Source organism: Sebastes umbrosus, chromosome 2 (assembly GCF_015220745.1).
Source record: "Sebastes umbrosus isolate fSebUmb1 chromosome 2, fSebUmb1.pri, whole genome shotgun sequence".
NCBI lineage: Eukaryota > Metazoa > Chordata > Actinopteri > Perciformes > Sebastidae > Sebastes > Sebastes umbrosus.
In genome coordinates this window covers 14,177,893-14,198,437 of record NC_051270.1, presented here as the reverse complement: position 1 = coordinate 14,198,437, position 20,545 = coordinate 14,177,893, and the positions used below count along the sequence as shown (strand labels likewise).

Sequence of the window (20,545 nt, the reverse complement as noted above, 5' to 3'; positions counted from 1 at the left end):
TTCATCATGTCTCATATCATTCCTTAATTAATGAATTGCCGTTAATGTGAGAGTAACTACATCAGTGTCCCTCTTATAAACTCCAGGTTCACATCCTCAGTTCAGCTCTCCTCCTCTTTAAAGGCCCTCAGTTTTACAACATGAAATTAAATGATACTCCCATTAATCAAGTCAATTTGGTGGTCAGAAAACGATTGTGGGGTTTGTGTTGTATTGTAAAGAATACAGATGTGTGCTTGGTATTTGTGTCATGACTGTACTGTGCTATATCAGGCTTCGCAGAGGGCTGTGTGCAGCCCCCCTGCAGCCTGTGATTATCCAGCGTTATTGACAGAATATGCTCTTTTACATAAAGACGCTGCTGTGGCGCCCTTCAGTATTCAGAAGGCCCGTCGATACAAATGCGCTGTGAATTTAAATGTTTGTGGGTTGGTGGTCTTAAACTCAGGTTAAAAACTGTGTCAGCGAAGTGAGATGAGTTCTTATTGATTGTTATGTTAGAAGATGCAAGAACACTGCAGGCATTGTCAGAGGGGAAATCTGCTTGTTTTCCCACAGGTAGAGAGAGAACAGCACTGGAGCACATACAGCCAGACGATGTGGGGGTGTTTGGGAAGCTCACTGGGCTATAGGTCATATTTCTGGCCATTTGAGGCTTTCTCATATTTCTATATCATCTGTGAGCAGAAAACAGTGCTGTTCACATAACGACCAGAATATGTGAGGTAGTAAATATGCAGCAAACGTTTTGACTTACAGTAACACACACTCCTTTTTTTTCCCCCCAACGTATTAATATTCTAGTCTGGTACTGTTGGTTCATCATGATGCGCTACCGTGATAATTTGACTGCCTGCTTTTCGCATTGCAGAAATCTGTGCAGTGGAGTCTTTGAAAACGGCTTAAAAATTGTTGTTCCTGTGGGTGGTTGGTATAACAGCGAGGAAGGCCTATATCTCCTCCTCGCCTTCCTCCTCTCTGCCCTGCCTGTCTAGACTGTGATTACCATCTGCTTCATCACTTTGGACAGTCCACTGTTGGCTGCACTCTCTCTCTCTCTCAACGCACACACAAACAGCACAATAAAATAAGATACTAAAGCAGATTCTTGTCAGACCTATTTGCCAATAAATCCAGTCTCATTTTATTCAAAGTACATTGCATTAGAAGCCGGCTGTCCATCCTGTATGTACAGTATTTCCAGACTGATGCAAGTGCATGTGTGTGTATGACTGCGTTTGTTTCTCAGCATGAGGAACATGTTGCACAATGATTGATTAATCTGAACCAGATATTCTCTTCAAGGGAAAAATACATCAGAGAGAGAATTCGCCATGTGCTACTTGTTATGGCCGCCTCAGCGAGACCTGTTTTGTGATCAAGTAGACAACATATAATAGATCCAGTGATGATGTCATCTAACTACAAGCTTAGACTGACAGTGAATGCAAGAAAGTGTTTTAGACAGATAATAACAGCAATCTAGACAGGTTTGTGCAGCATACCTGAAATATGATAATAGTTTAATGATTTATAACATTATGATTATGTCTCTTAACTACATAAAAGATCAGTTCACACCTAGCTTTGGGACCAGGCTCACTAATATTGATCTGACTTTCTGTTTTTGTTTTCTAGCCATGCTAACTTTGGTGATTCTTTTAATTTAAACCCATCATCGGGTCAGTTTGTCCAATACTTTGGTTTATGACCTGCAAAACATTCCCATTAGCCTGTGCTAATTAGCAAGTGTAATGCACGCTAGCACGCTAAACAATGAGGATGTCATGGTAAACATTAGGGCTGCCCCTTCTTAATTTTTTGCTCTTTTGCTTCTGTGTGATTCTTTGTGCAGAAACTCAGTTTTACAGATCCGTTGATTAAATCAACTAATCAATTAGTCAACAAAATCCTATGAGTGTTAGTCAACTAGGGATTTCTATGGTCGAGGACAGCCCCAGTAAACATTATACCTGCTAAACACGTAGACTATACTGTATATAAGAAGTGGACGTAGTCACCGTGACGTCACCGATTGGTTTGTGGACCGCCGTTTTGAAGCCTCAAGTTCGGCGTTTTGGCCGCTGCCATCTTGGTTATTTGCAACCAGAAGTGACACGAGAGGGTGGAGCTAAGTACAACCAAATGCTGAATGAGACATTTTTAGGCAACCAAAAAGGTTATAATTAACTTTCATGAACTGAAAACACACTGTGAAAGAGCTGTAAGACGAAAACACGGACAACACCAAGACCGGACAACGCCGTGGTAGCGATGTGTAAATCACAAAGTTGCCCACCCTAAAACATACCCTGCTTTATGGTCTAATTTACTCTAAATTGGACCAGAACTTACTAAATGAACATCATGCTGTATTGAAGAAGACTTGAAACTAGCGACTGAGACCATAAACTCATGTTTACAATGTTTACTGAGGTAATAAATCAAGTGAGAAGTAGGGTCACTTTCTCATAGACTTCTATACAATCAGACTTCTTTTTGCAACCAGAGGAGTCGCCCCCTGCTGGCTATTAGAAATAATGCAAGTTAAAGGCACTTCTGCACTGGCTTCACTTTCAGACCCCGGAGTTGTCCACTGGGTAAACATCAGCATGTTAGCATTGTTATTTTGAGCATGTTAGCATACCAATGTTAGCATTTAGCTCAAACCCTGCTGTGCCTACAGTCTCAATGAGCCACTACGGCTGTAGACTCTAAGAAATGAATCTTACAATTAGCCTAAAATAGAAATCCACTGATTCTTGTCCATTACTCAGGCTTCATGCACACTAACACTTCATGTCACGTCATTTAATTATACAAATTTGAGAGGGCATAAAAATGAAAGAGCCTAGCATGTTCAATTTGTTACATCAGTGGATTTTAACTTGGGGCTGCCATATGTTTGCTATTTATTCAACTCAGTGTAGTACTCTGTTTTCCCATTTTTCTCGACAGCTTGTTTTTATTGGGGTGTAACAGCATTACCTCATCCGTCCTCTGACAGTTTGCTCCGAGCTTTCAGTCCAGAGATGTGCAGGCAGGGCGTGTTGGGGCAACTGAAGTTCACATGTTCAAATTCAAACCAAATCCCCGGAGAATGCACACAGGCTGTTGCGTAAGACCCTTTTTCAAAGAAATATCCTGTGTTGTCGTAAAGCATTTAAAACAGAGAGCATTCTTTCTGTTTTCCGGACTGCTGTTGCATTTTAAGCTCACGTGTGGATTTAAATCCAGCTGCAAATGTTAGAAAGTCTGTGTAAATTAATATCTCTCTCTTTAGGCCTATATATGCTTCTTTCCAAAATGCTAACATACTGCATAGCATTGACTAGAAGGTGTTGCACACACATTCCTCAGGATTGTAGGGGAAGCATGTGAACTATGACAGCAGTGTGAATGCCACAGCGGGGTCAGAGTGTCTCAAGAATCCCACTCCAGTGAGGGGTTTATTAATATAGCCGAGGTCAACAAGTAATTAACACAGGGGCATCCTCCTCCTATGACATACTGCCCCACAGCCCACTGGACCAAGCTCTTGCGTCTATTTCAGGATACACAGCTCCGGTTAGGTTTGTTCAGGAGTGTACAGTGTCAAATGTAAGAGAGTTTTGCAGACAGACTGTCCACAGACAGACAAGTAAAGGGAAGAGACGTCTTTATTAAGCAGCTGGGTAATAACCTCAACACATGCAGACCATCATGGAGGTCACGGTTGCTTCATTTCTACCATCTGAATAAAGAAAAACAAAATAAAACACTTTAAGACATGTGTCAGAGGAGTTCTTGAACACTGCAACCATCTATGTGGTTAGAAGTGAGACCTTTGCAGTACACGCCCACTCCGTCTGGAGATGAATAGCACTTGAGGAAAAATACATCTGAATTTGAATACCGCACTTGATTTGATTATTTAAGTGCGAAGCTCACTTGATTTATGATTCTTCACCCAGCCTTAAAATGCGGTTACATCATTCACCAGGTAAGATAAATCAAATGATCCTCATGTATTGCAAAATACAGTATCTGTACAGTCTGAGCCTTTGAGTCCACTGAAAAAGGGAGACGCTTAAAGGATTTACTGGCTCTTTACGTTGTTTTGTTTTCAACAAGCGGTAATCAATACGGCCCGCACATTCTCTCTTATTTTAACGTTTCCTAATCCTGACAAATTATCCACCTGTTTGCAGTTTTGAAGCGTACGGCCAAAAATACCACAAACTCTACAAGCTCAGCAAGTGGGCGGTTTGGAGTCATGACAGCATGTGCATGAGAGACAAGATGGTGAGACTGCACTGAGTTGTGTACTTCAGAGTATCTGATATTTCAATATATGTCCTTTAACATCCATTTATATGAAACTTTTGTGAACACACTTTCATGACACACGTCCTACAGGTATATTTGCACCAAAACACCCCTGGTCTCCCAGCATGCATCAGCCTTTCAGGGTTTCGTGTATTGTTAAAGAGCACTGCTGATGTAACACCAGCTACCTTCTAATTACTGGAGCACTTTGGTCAGTGAACACAGACACTGAACAAATTGAACAAGCAGCAATCCGATCACTAATTGGTCCCTCTAAGACTATTTCTGTTCTACCTTGAATGTGAAAAGTTCCCATTGTGATAACCCCTTTCCGACAGGTTCTCTCAGATTGATCCACAAAGCAATAATTACTTGATAAATATAACTAATTTATTCAAATTATAACCCCTTAAAGGGATAGTTTGGGTGTTTTGAAGTAGGGTTATATGAGGTACTTATCCATAGTAGGTGTATTACCTAAGTAGTTTGCGGTTGGCACGCCCCCAGTTTGGAGAAACAGACAGGAGTACCGACACCAGAGCAAAGCAATACAGTGCTGTGGACGGGGACGGCAGAAAAACGTATTTCAGCCACCTAAAAGAAAGGCTCACCTAAAAAAATCAATATCCGTTAAACTGTAAGTTATATTTAGAATATTTTCACCACTCTATCTTGCCGTCAGACAGCCTTTTGCTTCTCCTTTCTGACGGGGAACTGAACTGAAAGTGAAACTTATCTATGCTCTCTCTAAAGCCAGCAGACTCAGATGACAAAAACAGTAAAGATAAGTTTCACTTTCAGTTCAGTTTGCAGTCGGAAAATATTCTAAATATAGCATACACTTAAACTGATATTAATCTTTTTAGGTGACCCTTTCTTTTAGGTGTCTAAAATACATTTCGCTGCCGTCCCCATCCACAGAACTGTATGGCTTTGCTTTGGTGTCTGTTTCTCCAAACTGGTGGCGTGTCGTCCGCCATCTGCTGTAGGAATAAACCTACTATGGATAAGTACCTCATTCAACCCCACTTCAAAACACCCAAACTATCCCTTTAACATTTCAGTCCTGGTTGAATTGATGACACCCGTGGTTACTGTGGTCACAACAAAAGCGGTTTAATACTATGATGAAAGATGGCGTTTACCGCTAACCTCAGTGACAAATACATTGTGTGCTGTTGCTTTTCACAATAAAAGTCACCCTTTTTCACTAGTTGAACGCTTTTAATGTGAAGCAGCAGCAGCAGCAGTAACTTAATATAGTTTGGACACGATGCAGAGAGAGTAAACAGTAAACAATGAAGCTGTTATTATGCTGGATTACATCCTTCATTGTTTCCTGTGAATCCCTCTTGCATTTGAAGGCAATTTAAATCCAGCACAGGAATGGTGGAGTCTGCCACTAACAACAAAAACTACTATAGAGAGTTAAGGACTGAATGTGAATACATGGAATGACTATGGCATAAAAATGACTTACATAAAATACTATAAAAAATGAAGTCTCATTTCATGAAAATCTTAAGCAATAATTGTTATTTCACTTTAATAGTGTTGTTGAACTCTGCTTCTTGACAGACCAACGGGGTGCTGCATTGTAGCTAATGTTGTTTCCTTTTCACATGTTGGAAATGTGTTAATGTCTGTGAAGGATATCCTCATTACATGCTGATAGAAATGGCACCGACCTGTCAAGTTTCCTTGAAAGCTGCACTTTTAATCAGCATGGAAGCCAGACCACCAAACACTTCATTGTTCTTGTGCCACTCATTTCCCCTTCAGAGCCTACCGGTCATTTTCACTTGTTTCAAAACAAGGACAAACCTGTCCAGAACCACAGCATTGGTGCTTCGCTCACTACAGCAACACCTGTCATAGCGTTATGCCTTGTTACTAAACAAAAATATGTCCTCATATTACCATTGAAAATGTGGATTTCTATCAATTGAATGAAACAGCAGATGCAATGTGTCGTTGGCTGTACTGAAATCATGAAACAATGAATGCAGGTGTAAACCATTCAATTGGTCACCAGTGTACAATGCTGAGATTAGGCTTCCTTCCAGTACAATACAATAAATGCCCTCTTAATTATTCCAACTGCATTGTGAATATTCACTATATTGCCCAGCGCTGGGCTGTATCACATAGATGTGTGAATGAGGGCACAAGTAGCAGAACAAATGAGTGTGGTCGATCATAGACAAGCAGAGCTCCCTCTGGAGCCACTAAAGGTTTTATATAACTTTTTTTTCACCTATAAGACCTGTAAATAGACTTTGATGTGCAAAATTGGTGGATCTCCACTTTAAGGATTCTAATAATAAAAAAGCTGGAATTAAAGAGATGGTTCTTCCAGTATGATGCATTAATGTGCAATATTAAATTTTTCTGAGTACATAAAAAAAAAAAAAAAAAGATTCCACGTGCTTGTTGCTCCTCGTTGTCCAGCTGAACACTTGCAGGATGCATACACCTCCCGAGAAGCAGAGAGCAGCTTTCATGTGAGCAAGCAATCTTGTTCATCTGGGAGGAGAGACATTTCAGTAAGGTTGTTGGTGTCTATCCGGCTCCAGTGCAAAGCTTTGATACAAGTCTTTGGTTTGATTTGGTGGATGGGAGGATGTAAGCCGTGCACCTGTTAGGGGTTTCTCCCTTGCTCCTTGAAAGAGAGAGTGCTTCGTAGCCCGAGGTGAGCGGCTAGCACAGGTGTCTGTTTGATGTAGACTGGGGGAAATCCACCCACCTGTATCCATCTGAGTTATTGAAAACTTTCTCTCTTCTGAATTCACGTGGGTTTTAAAGTACCTTTTGACATCCAGGATGAGTCTTTGGCACATAACAGAAGCGGTGGAGATTATTCAGGGACATAAGGTTGCAGTTTGAAACTGGGATGAGATGTTAACCCGAGGGTTTCCTTACTACAGGAGGCCTGAACTAAGGGTTAGCTGTAGTTCATGGACTTTATACTTTATATCATAAAGGGTATTGGATTTTTTTTTTCAATAAACAGCCTCAGCTGGGAGAACTACTTGCACATTGAGTTGATTGATCAATGAAATATTGACCATGTCTTTTTTCCAGTGGTTCTCTTCTGGTGGGGAAAGCACATATACTTAACACATTTATTCTAAGGTACATTTGATACCAAACCAATGGACTGGCAAAATAGATTAATTTAAGCATAAAGAAACACATTATTTGAGAGATAATGTACAATGAGTTGTGAAAGAAACCCCGACAGGGCGATGCGGCGAGTCTTGCATCTCCCTGTCAGGGTTTCTTTCACAACAATGACCCACTAGCTGTACATTATCCCGTTTATTACACGGCTACTTACTTAAGAAATCAATAATTTGACACAAAAACGGTCCGCCAGAGTCCGAGATCAGAACTGCGCTCATAGCAACGGTCTGTTATACATAGCAATGGTCTGCTATAAAGAAATAACAGACCGTAGAACGCCGTGACTGACCCATCAAAGTTGAGTATTCAACAAAGCCGTGTAATGAAAATAGGTAAACAAATGGCGTGCTCTCTGACTGCGTTTCAGCAAACACCTCCACACTTATTGTGACTGCAGGTCTGTTTGTCTAAAGGGAAGATGCCGCAGTATCGGAGAAAACACAACTTCCAGGTTCCTTAAACAAGAAGGAAAGATAGATTTAGGGCTTGAACTAGAATCAAAATCATGTTGAGGAGTGGCACAGTGTGTCAGTGGCAAGCAGTCACCTCACAGTATGAAGGGCTGAACACTTGTTTTTCTTTACCTTTGTAAGAAAGTAGTTTCAACAAAAAGATTTGACAGCAATGTTGGTGCTTCAACACATTCTCATCCCATCTCATCACATACTTGGTGTCACGCCCCTTTGGTGTCACGCCCCTTGGCATCATGCCATTTTCATGATCTAAACCACTATAGTTACCCTTCACATCACTTTAGGATTAGGCAACAAAACCACTATAGTTAGGTTTAGGAAAGAACTACATGGTTGGGCTTAAAACTACGTTTAAGTGAAAATGACCGACACAGAAACGAACAGCTGATTGTAACGTGACACACGGGACACAAACAGCGTTCTCCTGGATGAAAGCCTTGTGTTTGTTGGATCCATCCACCTCCACTCCTTTTTTCGCTCTATAAACTACGTCACTTCATTTGGAGAGTTTACTGTTGCCGCAGATGGGTTTGTAGTTAATGGAAAGCCCGGTGTCTTATGCGGCGGTATCGAACGCAGATGGTGTGACAAAGCCTCGATATTTAACACCCTGGGAATGAGAACGGGCTGGGTGGATTGTCTACAGTAACTGACACATTGTTTTGGAAAGGCTTGATGCCATTAAAACTTTCAACTATAGCTTTTCAATGCTTTAACCACCACAAATAAAAACATCATGGACTGGGGTTGCAGCACGTGTCTCAGTGGATATCTCAAAATCCCAGCAAATAAAACCCCAACTCTCTGCATGGCTTACCTTCAATCAAGCTTTCTTGTTAAGTTAAGGTCAAATAAATAACAACAACTGATTACTACATTCAGATTGATTTTAAAAAGAGCTTGTTTGTGTCCAGTTCTTTATTGTTTCATAAGTAGCTGGAAGAGAAAAGCTGGTGCAGCACGCAAGTGATGAAGTGTCGAAGAGGCCACATTCACCACGTGGCTATAAATATGAGATGGGGCTTTGGACTGACTGGATACAGCTGTACTTCATACTCAGGAGATCTCAAGTGTCTGAAGGAACTTGCCTGTCGATGCTATCATTCAGCTGTTAGTAGAGAAGAACAAAAATCATAGGAAAGCTGCTTTTCAAAGATTATTTCATCTAGCACATTAATTACCTCCCTTGAGCTTTTATCTTGCCGTCCTTTTATTTCTATTTTTCTGCAATCTTTTAGTTTCTTTTTTAGCTTGGTAAACCTGAAATAAAGGTTTCATAGAGATAGCTAAAGCTTAAAACTGGACAGAAAAGGAAGGACTTTAACCTTACCAGCTCACATCAGCAAAATGCACATCCATTAGGAGTCATTAAAGCATGACACTGACTCATTCACTGACACGTTTCACACATGCTTTTATGCATCAATTAAATCCCCTCAGTCAAAGGTTATCTAATGTTGAGCGGGTCAAAAGATGAGCCTGGGATGAAGCTTAAGCACATCCTGTTAGCAGTGACTCACTTTAACACTGAAAGACCAATTGTATTCATTAAAGAGAAGCTAAATGTCCCGGTGGCCTTGTTGGTCACATCTCCCTGACTTCATTGTGGGTAGTGATGGGTTATTCTTCCTCTCATCTCTCAAAGGCACTTTAATCATAAAGTGGTACTAGAATATAGAAGACATTCATAGAAAATATCCCCCGGTTGATACTGCCGTCCATGCTGATGTTGTGGTATATCCACACTGTATTTAAAGGCACCCTGAAGAATTTGTAAAACCAAACATGTTGTTTGTTTACATTCAATATTAAAGCTGCACTAATCAATAATTTTTTTTTAATATTAGCAATGAATCAAATGACAACGTGTAATATGAAAAGATACTCATAGTGCCGAATCCAGAGAGAAAATTTCATCAGCAGAGTTTTTTGCCTCTTTTAGCTTCTCTTTTAAACAGGCATTGTTCGTGGCTAGCTAACATAGTGGAGTATTTAGAAGCTAAACAGACATATATTTCTTAAAACCAAAACAGAGCTAAAAGGAGAGTGAATACTGGATTTATATTTGTCAGGTGACCAGAAACACAACTCCAAATGAGTGCCCTTAAAGGTACAGTGTGTAAGATTTGGCGGCATCTTATGGTGTGGTTGCAGATTGCAACCAACTGAGTACCCCTCTGCTCACTCCTCCCTTTCCATGACTGTGGTAACATGAGACGCAGAGTACAAAACCGTGGTAACACCGTTTGCCTCGCTCAGAGGCCATCCTTACCATAATAACACGACTTTAGGAGCAACGGACGTCAGACGCCGGCTGGCGGTACCACGGTTTTGCACTCTGCAGCTCATATTACCCAGGGCTGGCTCTAGCCCTTTTGGTGCCCTATAGGCGAAATTCAGAAAATTGTGAGAAAGAAAGTTACAGGGGTAACAAGTATATTTCTTTCTTTATTTATTTGTTTATTTGTTATACTTCAATGCAGTAAATGAGGAAGGGTGCCCACCAGAAAGTTGCGCCCCAGGTGACGCCTTCTGGTAACATAGAAACACAGAAGGCTTTCTCCATTTTTGCTAATAGATCCCCTGAAATGTTACGCACTGTTCCTTTAAGAATGAGGTTCAGCTTCTTCTGAATAGGTAAGCACTCACCAACATTAAATCTTTTGCATTTCTTGTTCCTTTTTTGTATCCTTCAGTATCGTCATTATAAACCAACCAAGCTGAGAACGATGAATCCTTTTCATAGTGCAGTATAATGTCTAATCCCATTCTAAATTGAGGAGGCAAACATGTCAATTGGTCGGTCTTTATCCTGAAACACCATCAAGCACCAAGGGATCTGCAAAAAATCTAAGTTTTGGCATTGATTAGACATTGATTGGCCGAATGACGCTAGAATATGACGCATGTTTCTGGAAAATTACTGTTTACTGTCAGAGCCCCTGTCATACCTTGCATCACATCCTTTCCTCCCACTCTGGGCTTACTGGAGTCATAAGTGCTGGGATGGGCTGGGCCGGGCTGGACAGCGATGACTCTCCTACTTCTGAACACGGTCAGAACTCAGCAGTGTACGAGTGTCTGCTCTCTCCTGGCTCTCCTTCTGTCTCTGTCTCTGTCTTTCTTCTCAGATGTGTCACTCCATCAGTGATTGATGTCTCCCCCCAGGACTTGACTCATCTTTCACCTGCAGCCTGCCTCACAGCTGTTCAGTGAGCTCAGCACAGGCCCACATGCATGAACACACAGCTCTGCACATATAGAAGCTCCTCGGAGGCTGTGTGGTTTTTGGAGAGTCCGAGGGCTGATGTATCACATGCCCCTGACTCTACATGAATCATCTCGCATCCAGTATTTCTCTCCCCGCTGAGCTTCTTCCTCTGTGTTGTTTCTTCTTTATAGATTGGGAGGAGATTCGGGAGTGACAGATCAGTCCAGATGCTCGCTTTGCCTCCTTTTTGCCACTTGCCTCTTTGTATGAGAATCAATGCTATTATTCAATATATGTCCCACCCTTTATTGCCATTCCCAGGAGCACAGAAATAAAAAGCCACTTTTCAGCTGCAGAGGCTGTAATTCCATGTTGTCAGAGCCCATTGTATTGCAGAAGCTGCATCTGCTCTCGCCTTGTATTGTCTATTGATGGTGTGGGAGCGGCAGGCGCCTCGACGGGCACAATTATGCTGCTTCACAAACCAGCGAAGCTGCATTTCCCTACACATGGATCAGCGTTTTCTCGAAGCCAAAGGTGAGGAAAGGCTGAATAAATATATTTATCCTTCTCGGCAGCGGACCTCAAAGCTTTATGCTAACGCTCAGCTCCACAGCGCCTACAGTTACATATTCATGCAAATATGACGAGCAGGTCACATTCTCAGCACTGGCTCAGCCACGGTATCGTTTCTGTTTGTTTGGCCTTGGTTTTTTGGTTTAAGGCAGAGATTATGCTTGCAGAAAGTTTTAAACCAAAATCCTTGCTTTAAACAGACAGACCGGCCTGTTTGGAAAGACGTCTGCAGAGCTTTTGGAGGGGTAACAGAGTCTTTCAAAGACGTGAATGCTATTGACAGCTGTATTTTGTATATCTTCTTAATACAAGCTCTGTCTCACAAAGCAGGCGCTTGTAACATGTTTTTGTTGTTGTTGTGTTAAAGGGGAAGTCCACCAACTTTACACATCAAAGTCTGTTTACAGGTCTTGGGGAGTACTACTGCATATGTTGTATAAAGCCTTTTGTGGCTCCAGAGGGAGCTCTACGTAGTCTGATAAATTGCCTCAAGTGATAAAAAGTGTAAAAAATCTGGGGGTGTGGAGTTAGAAAGAAGTGAGTTTATCCTCAGTAGCCTGCTCCTCATCTCTGTTAATGGCTAGCGGCACAAGGCTACATTAGTCGCTACTACACACCCGAATCTTTGATTAAACTGTCTGTGGTCGAGTTGGTAACGTAGACGCCGGGTTTTTGACGAGAGGAAGGATGTGTGAAACATAGAAATAGAATAAACTGAACTGTTTACTGTGGTCATTATCACACTGGGCCAACGGACAAGGACTCAGAAGCAGGACTCAAACACAAGGCAGATATAATAAAACGTCCTTACTTGCAAAAAAGGTTCAATACACAGGAAATCAGTCCAGCACAGGAAAAGGTATCCAAAAACGCTGGGCAAAAATCGTACATGGAAGCAAGGGTTGAATTAAGCACACAGGGAACAAAGGGCTGGAGCGCTGACTGGGAAAGCAGACGAACTGGCAACAGACGGAGGGCAGCACGAGGACTAAATACACAAGAGAGGAGAGGTCATCAGGGCCAGGTGAAACTAATTGGGACGGGGCAGGTAATCACAGAGGCGGGAAACACACAAGGGCGAGAAGGGAAGGATCTGAAATGAGAGACAAGGTGAGTATACCAAAATAAAACAGGAAATACTAACAAAAACTGGAAACAATGAAAACATGACTTTAATCAGGAGGTGTGGGATGTAACAGTTATTTGAACAGTTCAAAAGAAAATGCAAATTACTGTTAGTTGTTATGGTGACAATACACGCCAGTGGGGCCGTAAAGTGTGTCACACATTGTTGCTCCGCCGCTAAGCCGGAAGCAGAGTTAGTAACAGAGTCGGATCAGCTGCTGAATCGAGACACAGTTGATGTTTGTGTAAAAGGGATAACCGCATGCATGGCGGGACTTCATGCACACATACTGTATGTCACGCCGGTATGAGTGAGTCCTGGTGAGTCTGCGACTTGCCGAAGTTTATACAGAAGTAGCCCGCTATGTACCAATGGTACACATACAAATGTCCGGTGCTCTGACCATCCTGCTATGTTGATTTGAATGGGAATGTCCCTTGTACTCCTACTCAATTTCTATGGTGTGGAATAAATAAGACAATATCTCTGCATCCATTTTGATCCTTTTGTTTTTAAAACTGTCCATCATGAGTTTAACAGTATTATAGTGTTATATGAAATCAAGGGCGTATTCTTTTAACAGAGCTTCAGGATTGCCAGGTTTGGAGGTTAGGTTTCTACAGAAGTATTTATTATGGACGCAGAGTACCACGGTGAAACACATGCTAGATCTTTCCTGTTACTGCAACCAAATAGCAATGTTCCAACATCACAAAACACATGCCTGGCTGTTACACAATGGTCATGCACAATAACAATGTTCGATGATTCATGTCTCCACAACAGTTGTTTATTGTTCCAACGATTTCTTTGTGGCCTTCTCTCTCTCCGTTTGGAAAAATTCAATGTTCAAAGACTGGAAAGTCAAGACAATTATGACAGAATCAAGTTTCCTTGACAATAACACGAAACCAACAACAATCGAATCAGAATTGCTTTACTGGAACTAGACAAACAAGCATCAGCAATGCATGCGAATTGAATTACTGTTCTACATGGCCGGTCCTGAATCAATTGCTTCCTAGAAAACTGACACATTCTTTTAGTCCAGCTGGGAAGAAATGTGCTCTGACTGCTGTGCTCCGTCCCCGGAGCCAAACGAAAAAATAAAACACTGCTTCACATTCCCACACGTCATTTGTGTTTGTCCAAATTTGTGTTCCTCTTTTATCCCCGTAGTCTGTTTTATGTACAAGGGGGTGTCTCTCTTTAATTAACATGTTTTACTGTTTAACATTGATAAATTGTGTTGTGGAAGAATAAGAAAAAGTAATTTATAAGAAAATACTTATTTCTCCACTGACTGGCTGTTAGCTCAGAGAGCTTTATTTTTTTCTTGTTTAGCCGGCTGCCTTACAATAATTTTTTTTTTTTTTTTTACTTTAAAGGTCTCATATCATTCTTATTTTCAGGTTCATACTTCTACTTTGTGTTTCTACTAGAACATGTTTACATGCTGTAATGTTTAAAAAAAAATATATTCTCCTTATACTGTCTGCCTGGATATACCTGTATTCACCCTCTGTCTGAAACGCTCCGTTTTAGTGCATTTCAATGGAATTGCAACTGAATTGCGTTGCTAGGCAACAGCCTAGTCCATGTTTACTTCCTGTCAGCTGATGTTATTCACATACACTGCAACAGGAAATAAGCTGGGACACATTTAGAATGCTTATGTTTAAAACTGTGTAATGGTCTAAACATTGTATATTTGTGACATCACAAATGGACAGAAATCCTAATGGCTTGTTTCAAACGCACAATTTCTGAATACGGGCTGTGTGTATTTCTCCGTATATTGAGCGTTTTGATAGTTTAACAGTATTTATCATTTATCACTTAAACCTGCTTTATAATATAAAAGACATGAAAATCTCACTTTTTACAAAATGGGACCTTTAAGTAAATTCAAGTATCTCTACTATTAAAGCATCCTCTGCCAAATATAACTTTAATTACATTCTTTCTTCGTGCACACACATGTCCTGACAGTAGACGGGGAAAAGAGCCAAACCAAAAGAATTTGATAGATGTTGACAGAGGTTTTAATTTGCTGCATCAAACCACAGTTCTGTTGAACTTATATGTGTAACTCAAGTACAGAAAACCAAACAGTGCATTACACTACTGAGAAATATTATGTGATTTCAGTCGCACATGAATCCCACAGACCTCTATCACTTCATTTATTGGTGGTTTATGAAACCATAGTCGAGGAAATCGTCTTGCCAGCATCAACAAACTGGTTAGATAATGCATTTTTTTTTTTTGCCACATATAGCCCATGTTATCTTTTTGAACAGAAAATAAAGTCATGATAATAGATCGTCATATTGGTTGGAAATTGTCTCTTGATGACTTTGATGCTGTTATATTGAATATAATAATAATAATAATAATAATAATAATAATAATAATAATAATAATAATAATAATAATCTTTATTTGTATAGCACCGTTCTAAACATGGTTTCAAAGTGCTTGCACAGATACAATGAAATACAGACAAAATAAAAACAACAATAAAAGAACAAAACATAAAGACCAAATAATGAGAAAACTAAAACCCGTAACCAGTGGTATCAAAACAATAACTTACTACACATAAGCCAAAAGAAGACAATATAAGATTTGGGAAAAAGTGCACCAAGCTGTTGCCTTACGGAGTTAAAAAAGCCTTTTTATAAAAATGGGTTTTTAAAAGAGATTTAAAATTGGTAGTAGAGCTAGCTAACCTGTAATATGTAATAAATGGACCTTATTGTTGACACATTGAGCATTTGAAATGAAAGTATTCCACCAACATATTTACAAAAAGCACAGCTTCCACAAAACTGATCTCACAATACCAGAGTCAAACTACTCTCCACCCTTGGTATAAAGTCAAAAGATTGTTTGAAAAGGCAAATGCAGCCAGAATCTGTTCCCATTTAGCCAGGAGGAAGTTGACCTCATCAACATGAGAATCGTCAGATGGCTGACATCACCACAGCACTAATAGTCCCCCTGTCACATCTCAAAGAGTTTCCCACTCCCCCCCTTGCTGGTGTGTTTAGTGCAGTATATATGTGTGTATTCATTCCTGGACCGGCCCTAGCACAAAATACTATTGAGACGCATCAGGGGTGTTCGCCTCAGGCTCCCCTTGACGTCACATTAGTTACAATAAAGCAATCAATTGCCTACGGTGCTGTGAATGGACGTCTGCCACCGCTTGACAGGTGCTCTTGGTTCTCGGGAGTTTAATGCCCTTAACATTTAACTAGGCCCAATGTGGCCACGCTGACATTTGCACATGACCTGGACAGATTATATACAGCCAATCACAGAGAGGGAACAATGAGGTTTTCATGGTGCCTTTCCAATTGACTGGAAGATATACTGTATACGAGCTCACTTGTTATTGGTTGTAAGTGTGGGAGTTGTGTAAAACATGTACCGATGACTTCAGGTTGTCCAGCGAATTTGACCAAACACACGACTTAACTCCTAAAGGAACACATTTTCACATTAATGAATTCACTCAGCCTATTTCTTCCTCTCTGCAATCCCGCTGAACTGTGTGAAGTGCTTCAGATCCATGACAATATTTATCCTCATTGAAGGAAAAACCTTTCGTCAGCTTTTTTCCCATTCCCCTTATGTTCCCACTATGTCATCAGTCTTGTGGATGACTGGCTGCCGAGCTGATTAATTGGCTGGCTGGCTGCTTTGCAATCTGACTGTGATTGTGTGACTGACTGGCTGGCAGACGCACAGAGTGAATGATTGACTAACTGTACAATTAGTTGGTTCTTTTGCTGACTGACTGCCAAGGTGACCGACCGGCTGGTTTGCTGGCTGACTCTCATCAGTTGTTTTCACTCATGATTTATACATCGTCATGGCGTCATTTTACATTTATCTTATTGTCAATGTGCCTCATAAAAAAAAAAAAACCTAACAGTATATTAGTCTGTCTCTCAAAACTTTACAACTTCCCCAGCTGTCTTTGGCTCCCAGCCCCATACCCATTGGTCCCTACTGAACACATAATACTGTTAAAAATAGGACATAAATATATACATAAATATATATATTGGGGCTGTCAAGTGATTAAAATAATTAATCATGATTAATCACATGATGATGATGATGATGATGATGATGATGATGATGATGATTAATCGAAAAAAAGAAGAGAAAAGAAAATGATAAAAAAAAAAATCCCAAAACAGCTGGGCACTGTGGATTTTAGCAGACGTTACTCAAACAGGATAAATAGTGTATTTGTTGGGGACTATTTTTAGCAGCGGATGAATACACACTGGGTGCTATAATGAGTATTTCCAACAGAAGAACAGTGTATTTGGGATTGACTCATAAACTACGATGTGTGTGTGTTCATGGTATTGTAGGAACATGTCACCCAGTGCAAAGCTGTGTCTCACTGATGTGTTTTTAATAGTTTTTAGACGACAATGGAGCTCTGTGGCACAGAGGAATAAGACATTTTTTGGATACTATTGGTAGGATCAATTAGTTTTTTTTCATTATTATTTTTTTAAGTTAAGTTAGTTTATTTTATCTTTTCATGAGATTTGTTGACAATGAGAATACAAAGAAGAAGACCAGACTTATCCTTTAAATGCCCTGAAAACACATTTTCCCAATAGGCATATATGTTATTAGCCTACATCAACACACACAGAGTTTTCAGCCAAATTTTGAACAATTTCAATTATTTCACATAAGAATTTTTCTATATTTTTGTTTTTGTGGGTGTGATGCATACTTTCGTGCACCATCAATATTATTTAACAACATTTGAATCAAAATGTAAAGGATGGTTGTGGGGTTATTTGTGGCTATTTGCTTGGGTTAGTTAAAGTTTCTTTTCAACACCTGGTAAATTATACCTAAGGATGCTGTTTTCCAAATCAGATCTTTGATTGTTGCTTATTTAGTCGTGAACAATATGGAGAGCTTTAAAATGAGTGACACAATATAGCTGACAAGCTAATAGTAAGTAGCAAGTCATTTAACCTACAACATAACATTTTCTAATGTGCTAGCCACAAAAGGGAACAATCAGTGCATCTCTGGGCTAAAGGTAATCAACTAGATAATATCATGCAAGGATCAAATCTAAGGAGCCCATATAAGGTTTTGGGAGTGAAGCCTGGGAGTTCTCTGTTGTTCTGAAAGATCCGTCAAGCTGATAGAAACAGATGAAGGAGGTCAGGAGGGGACAGATTATCTCATCTCATAAAGCTTTTACTTCAGTCATTGTTTGCATTTATGATTGAGTAATTATCTCATTAGGTTAGTCGAGTGATTTGTGTCTCTCATTGCCAGTGTCAACAAAACAAGCTGTCCCAGAAGATCTATCTGTCTGTCACCCCGGGCGGTCACAGTCAGGGATCTCTCCAAGAAAACTCCATATTTGTCCCTTTTCTTTTCCTCCTCAGCTGCCTCATGAAACAGGGTTAAGTGATGGTTTCAAGGCTGAGAGACATCCTGTTTCTTCTTCTTTTCTCCCTTCCTTTCACTCTTTTGCACCCACTCAATCGTTAAAAGAAGTTCTGCATCTGTTTCAACTCTCACTGTATTTGGAAGCTGATAACTATTTGTACAAAGTATTTGCAACTCAGAACAGGTTTAATACACCAGTAACATGATGCCAGGATAAACCCTTCAGTGTTTGTGAATTGTTCCTGTATACAGGATGAACTTCAGGCTGCACCTGCCTCTCATTCTTTGTTCCCCTAAGCCCTGAAAGGCCCTTGACCAGACCGTCTAACGAAACTGGAGGATCTTGTTAAGAACAGAACAATTTGTTCCGCCAAAGGGGAGACATACACACACCACCGAGTAAAAGTTCCTTCAAGACAAAACCAGGCAATTAAAGCTGACGAGTTTACAGCTGAGGAGACAAAGTGATAACCATTTTCTTGACATGTCATTAAATCACTCGAATCAGAGCATGGGAAAAGGCCCCTCGGCCTGCACATATTGCATTGTATGGTGTTGATGTTCTGGTGAAATGGGACGGAAACAACTGCCTCTTGTCAGCCTTGCATCTCTTTAGCTCAGGATTAAGTGTTTTGGTATTGTAGTGCTTACATGTGTTGTTTCTCTGAACACGGTGTCCGACAAAGCAATCTGTGCTGGCATTTTCTAATGTCACTTTTGAAGGAGGACACAATTTTGCCAGCTGGGCAGTCTTTGGCATTTCCCAGAATCTACAGTTCAGTTCTGTTAATAAATGTATTTGATGGTTTACCTTCACAAAGCAAAGCAATTGACATCAGACTGATGTTACTAAAGTTATTGAGTCTGTTATGGTACATGTCCACAAGGGCGTTTTTGGGCACAAGAGATTTCCTCGCCTTCCAGAATTGGACGCTTGATGGGCTGCCACTAGACACAAGGCAGTCGGCACCTGTTTGGACAAACGCTTTCACTCGTGGGCCGCTGCTCCCAGCTTTCAAACCGGAACAAACATGGCAGCTATAGTTTAGAAACTTTTTTCTTGTATATTATGAAAATAGTTCACCAAAATGTGTTTCTGAAATTTTTTTAGTCAAGAAATAAGCCATACAGTTGCTGTCTTCATTTTAGATCAACAACGGTTAGTTTAAAAGTTTCTAGAGAGTTTCCAGAGACGGCGAGTCGCGCCGGATGTCCCTGAAAGTAGCCTAGACCTCAACTTTATTGAAGAACAAAACACTGTAACTTGCACGCTTTGCTAATGTATATAGTGGGTTATTCTATATTTATATTGTTTATGCTAGTAGTAGTAGTCAGGTATATTTCTAGTGTATTCCAATATTCTTTATATTTTGTATTCTTTGGATATATTTCTTTAGTGTTGACATGTACATTTTATGTACTGTTCCTGTGCATTGCTTAGATAACCTGCTGCTGTAATTAATATGATAATTAATAATTTCCCAATTTGGGATCAATAAAGTACATCTATCTTTATGTAAATGATGAGCAGCCAACGTGACAGTCTGTCTCTCGAAACGCTTCGCTACCAGAACGCATTGCACAGCTGCAGACAATGAATGGGAAGCGTCGGAAAGGATCGGATCCTGTGGACACGTAACATTAGGGACCAAGCAGCAAGACACAGTTAGCCTATAGCTCTGAAGAAGCACCTCCAAAAGTTTCTTATTAATACCCCGCTATTCACGCTTGTTTAACCAACTGAAATGTGCTTATAGTGGAAGACAAAAACTGAGAAAACATTTGGTGTTCGTAGGTGTATTTTTGTATATTTCATCAGCGCTGCCTAGTTTGACCGTTTGATTTGAGTTTGCGAGTGATTGACTCGTGGCTCTCATCGTTGGCAGCTGGACGGCAGACTCCAGATCAGCTCTGATTGGTTGTTTTCCTCCAATCTGTGAAATCTTGCAGATGCCATTAGGAGCACCGGAGGACACCAGAGGCACATATTTTTTTTCAGATTACCTGTCTCATGCACTACTGCCAGGATATAGTGACCCTTTTATAAAAATATTTTTTTTTAATCATATTTACTCCAACACTGCAGCTTTAAACTAGGATTATTACCTCCTGGCTCTAACTGTGACCCTTAAATTACAGACATTAGAGTGGTATCAATCTTCTCATCTAACTCTCTGAAAGAAAACAGATGAGCTTATTTCCCAAAATGTT

The 20,545-nt window shown here is 40.4% G+C and overlaps 1 protein-coding gene across 1 annotated transcript in view; it reads right to left on the bottom strand.

The window, feature by feature from the left end:
- The window catches only part of znf710b (zinc finger protein 710b), a 51,061-nt gene extending 38,372 nt beyond the window's left edge, over positions 1-12,689 (bottom strand). Inside the window, exon 1 of the mRNA XM_037757729.1 lies at positions 12,566-12,689. The gene's annotated coding sequence lies outside the window, so the exon portion shown is untranslated. The remainder of the gene's footprint in view (positions 1-12,565) is intronic.
- Positions 12,690-20,545: the final 7,856 nt, after the last annotated feature.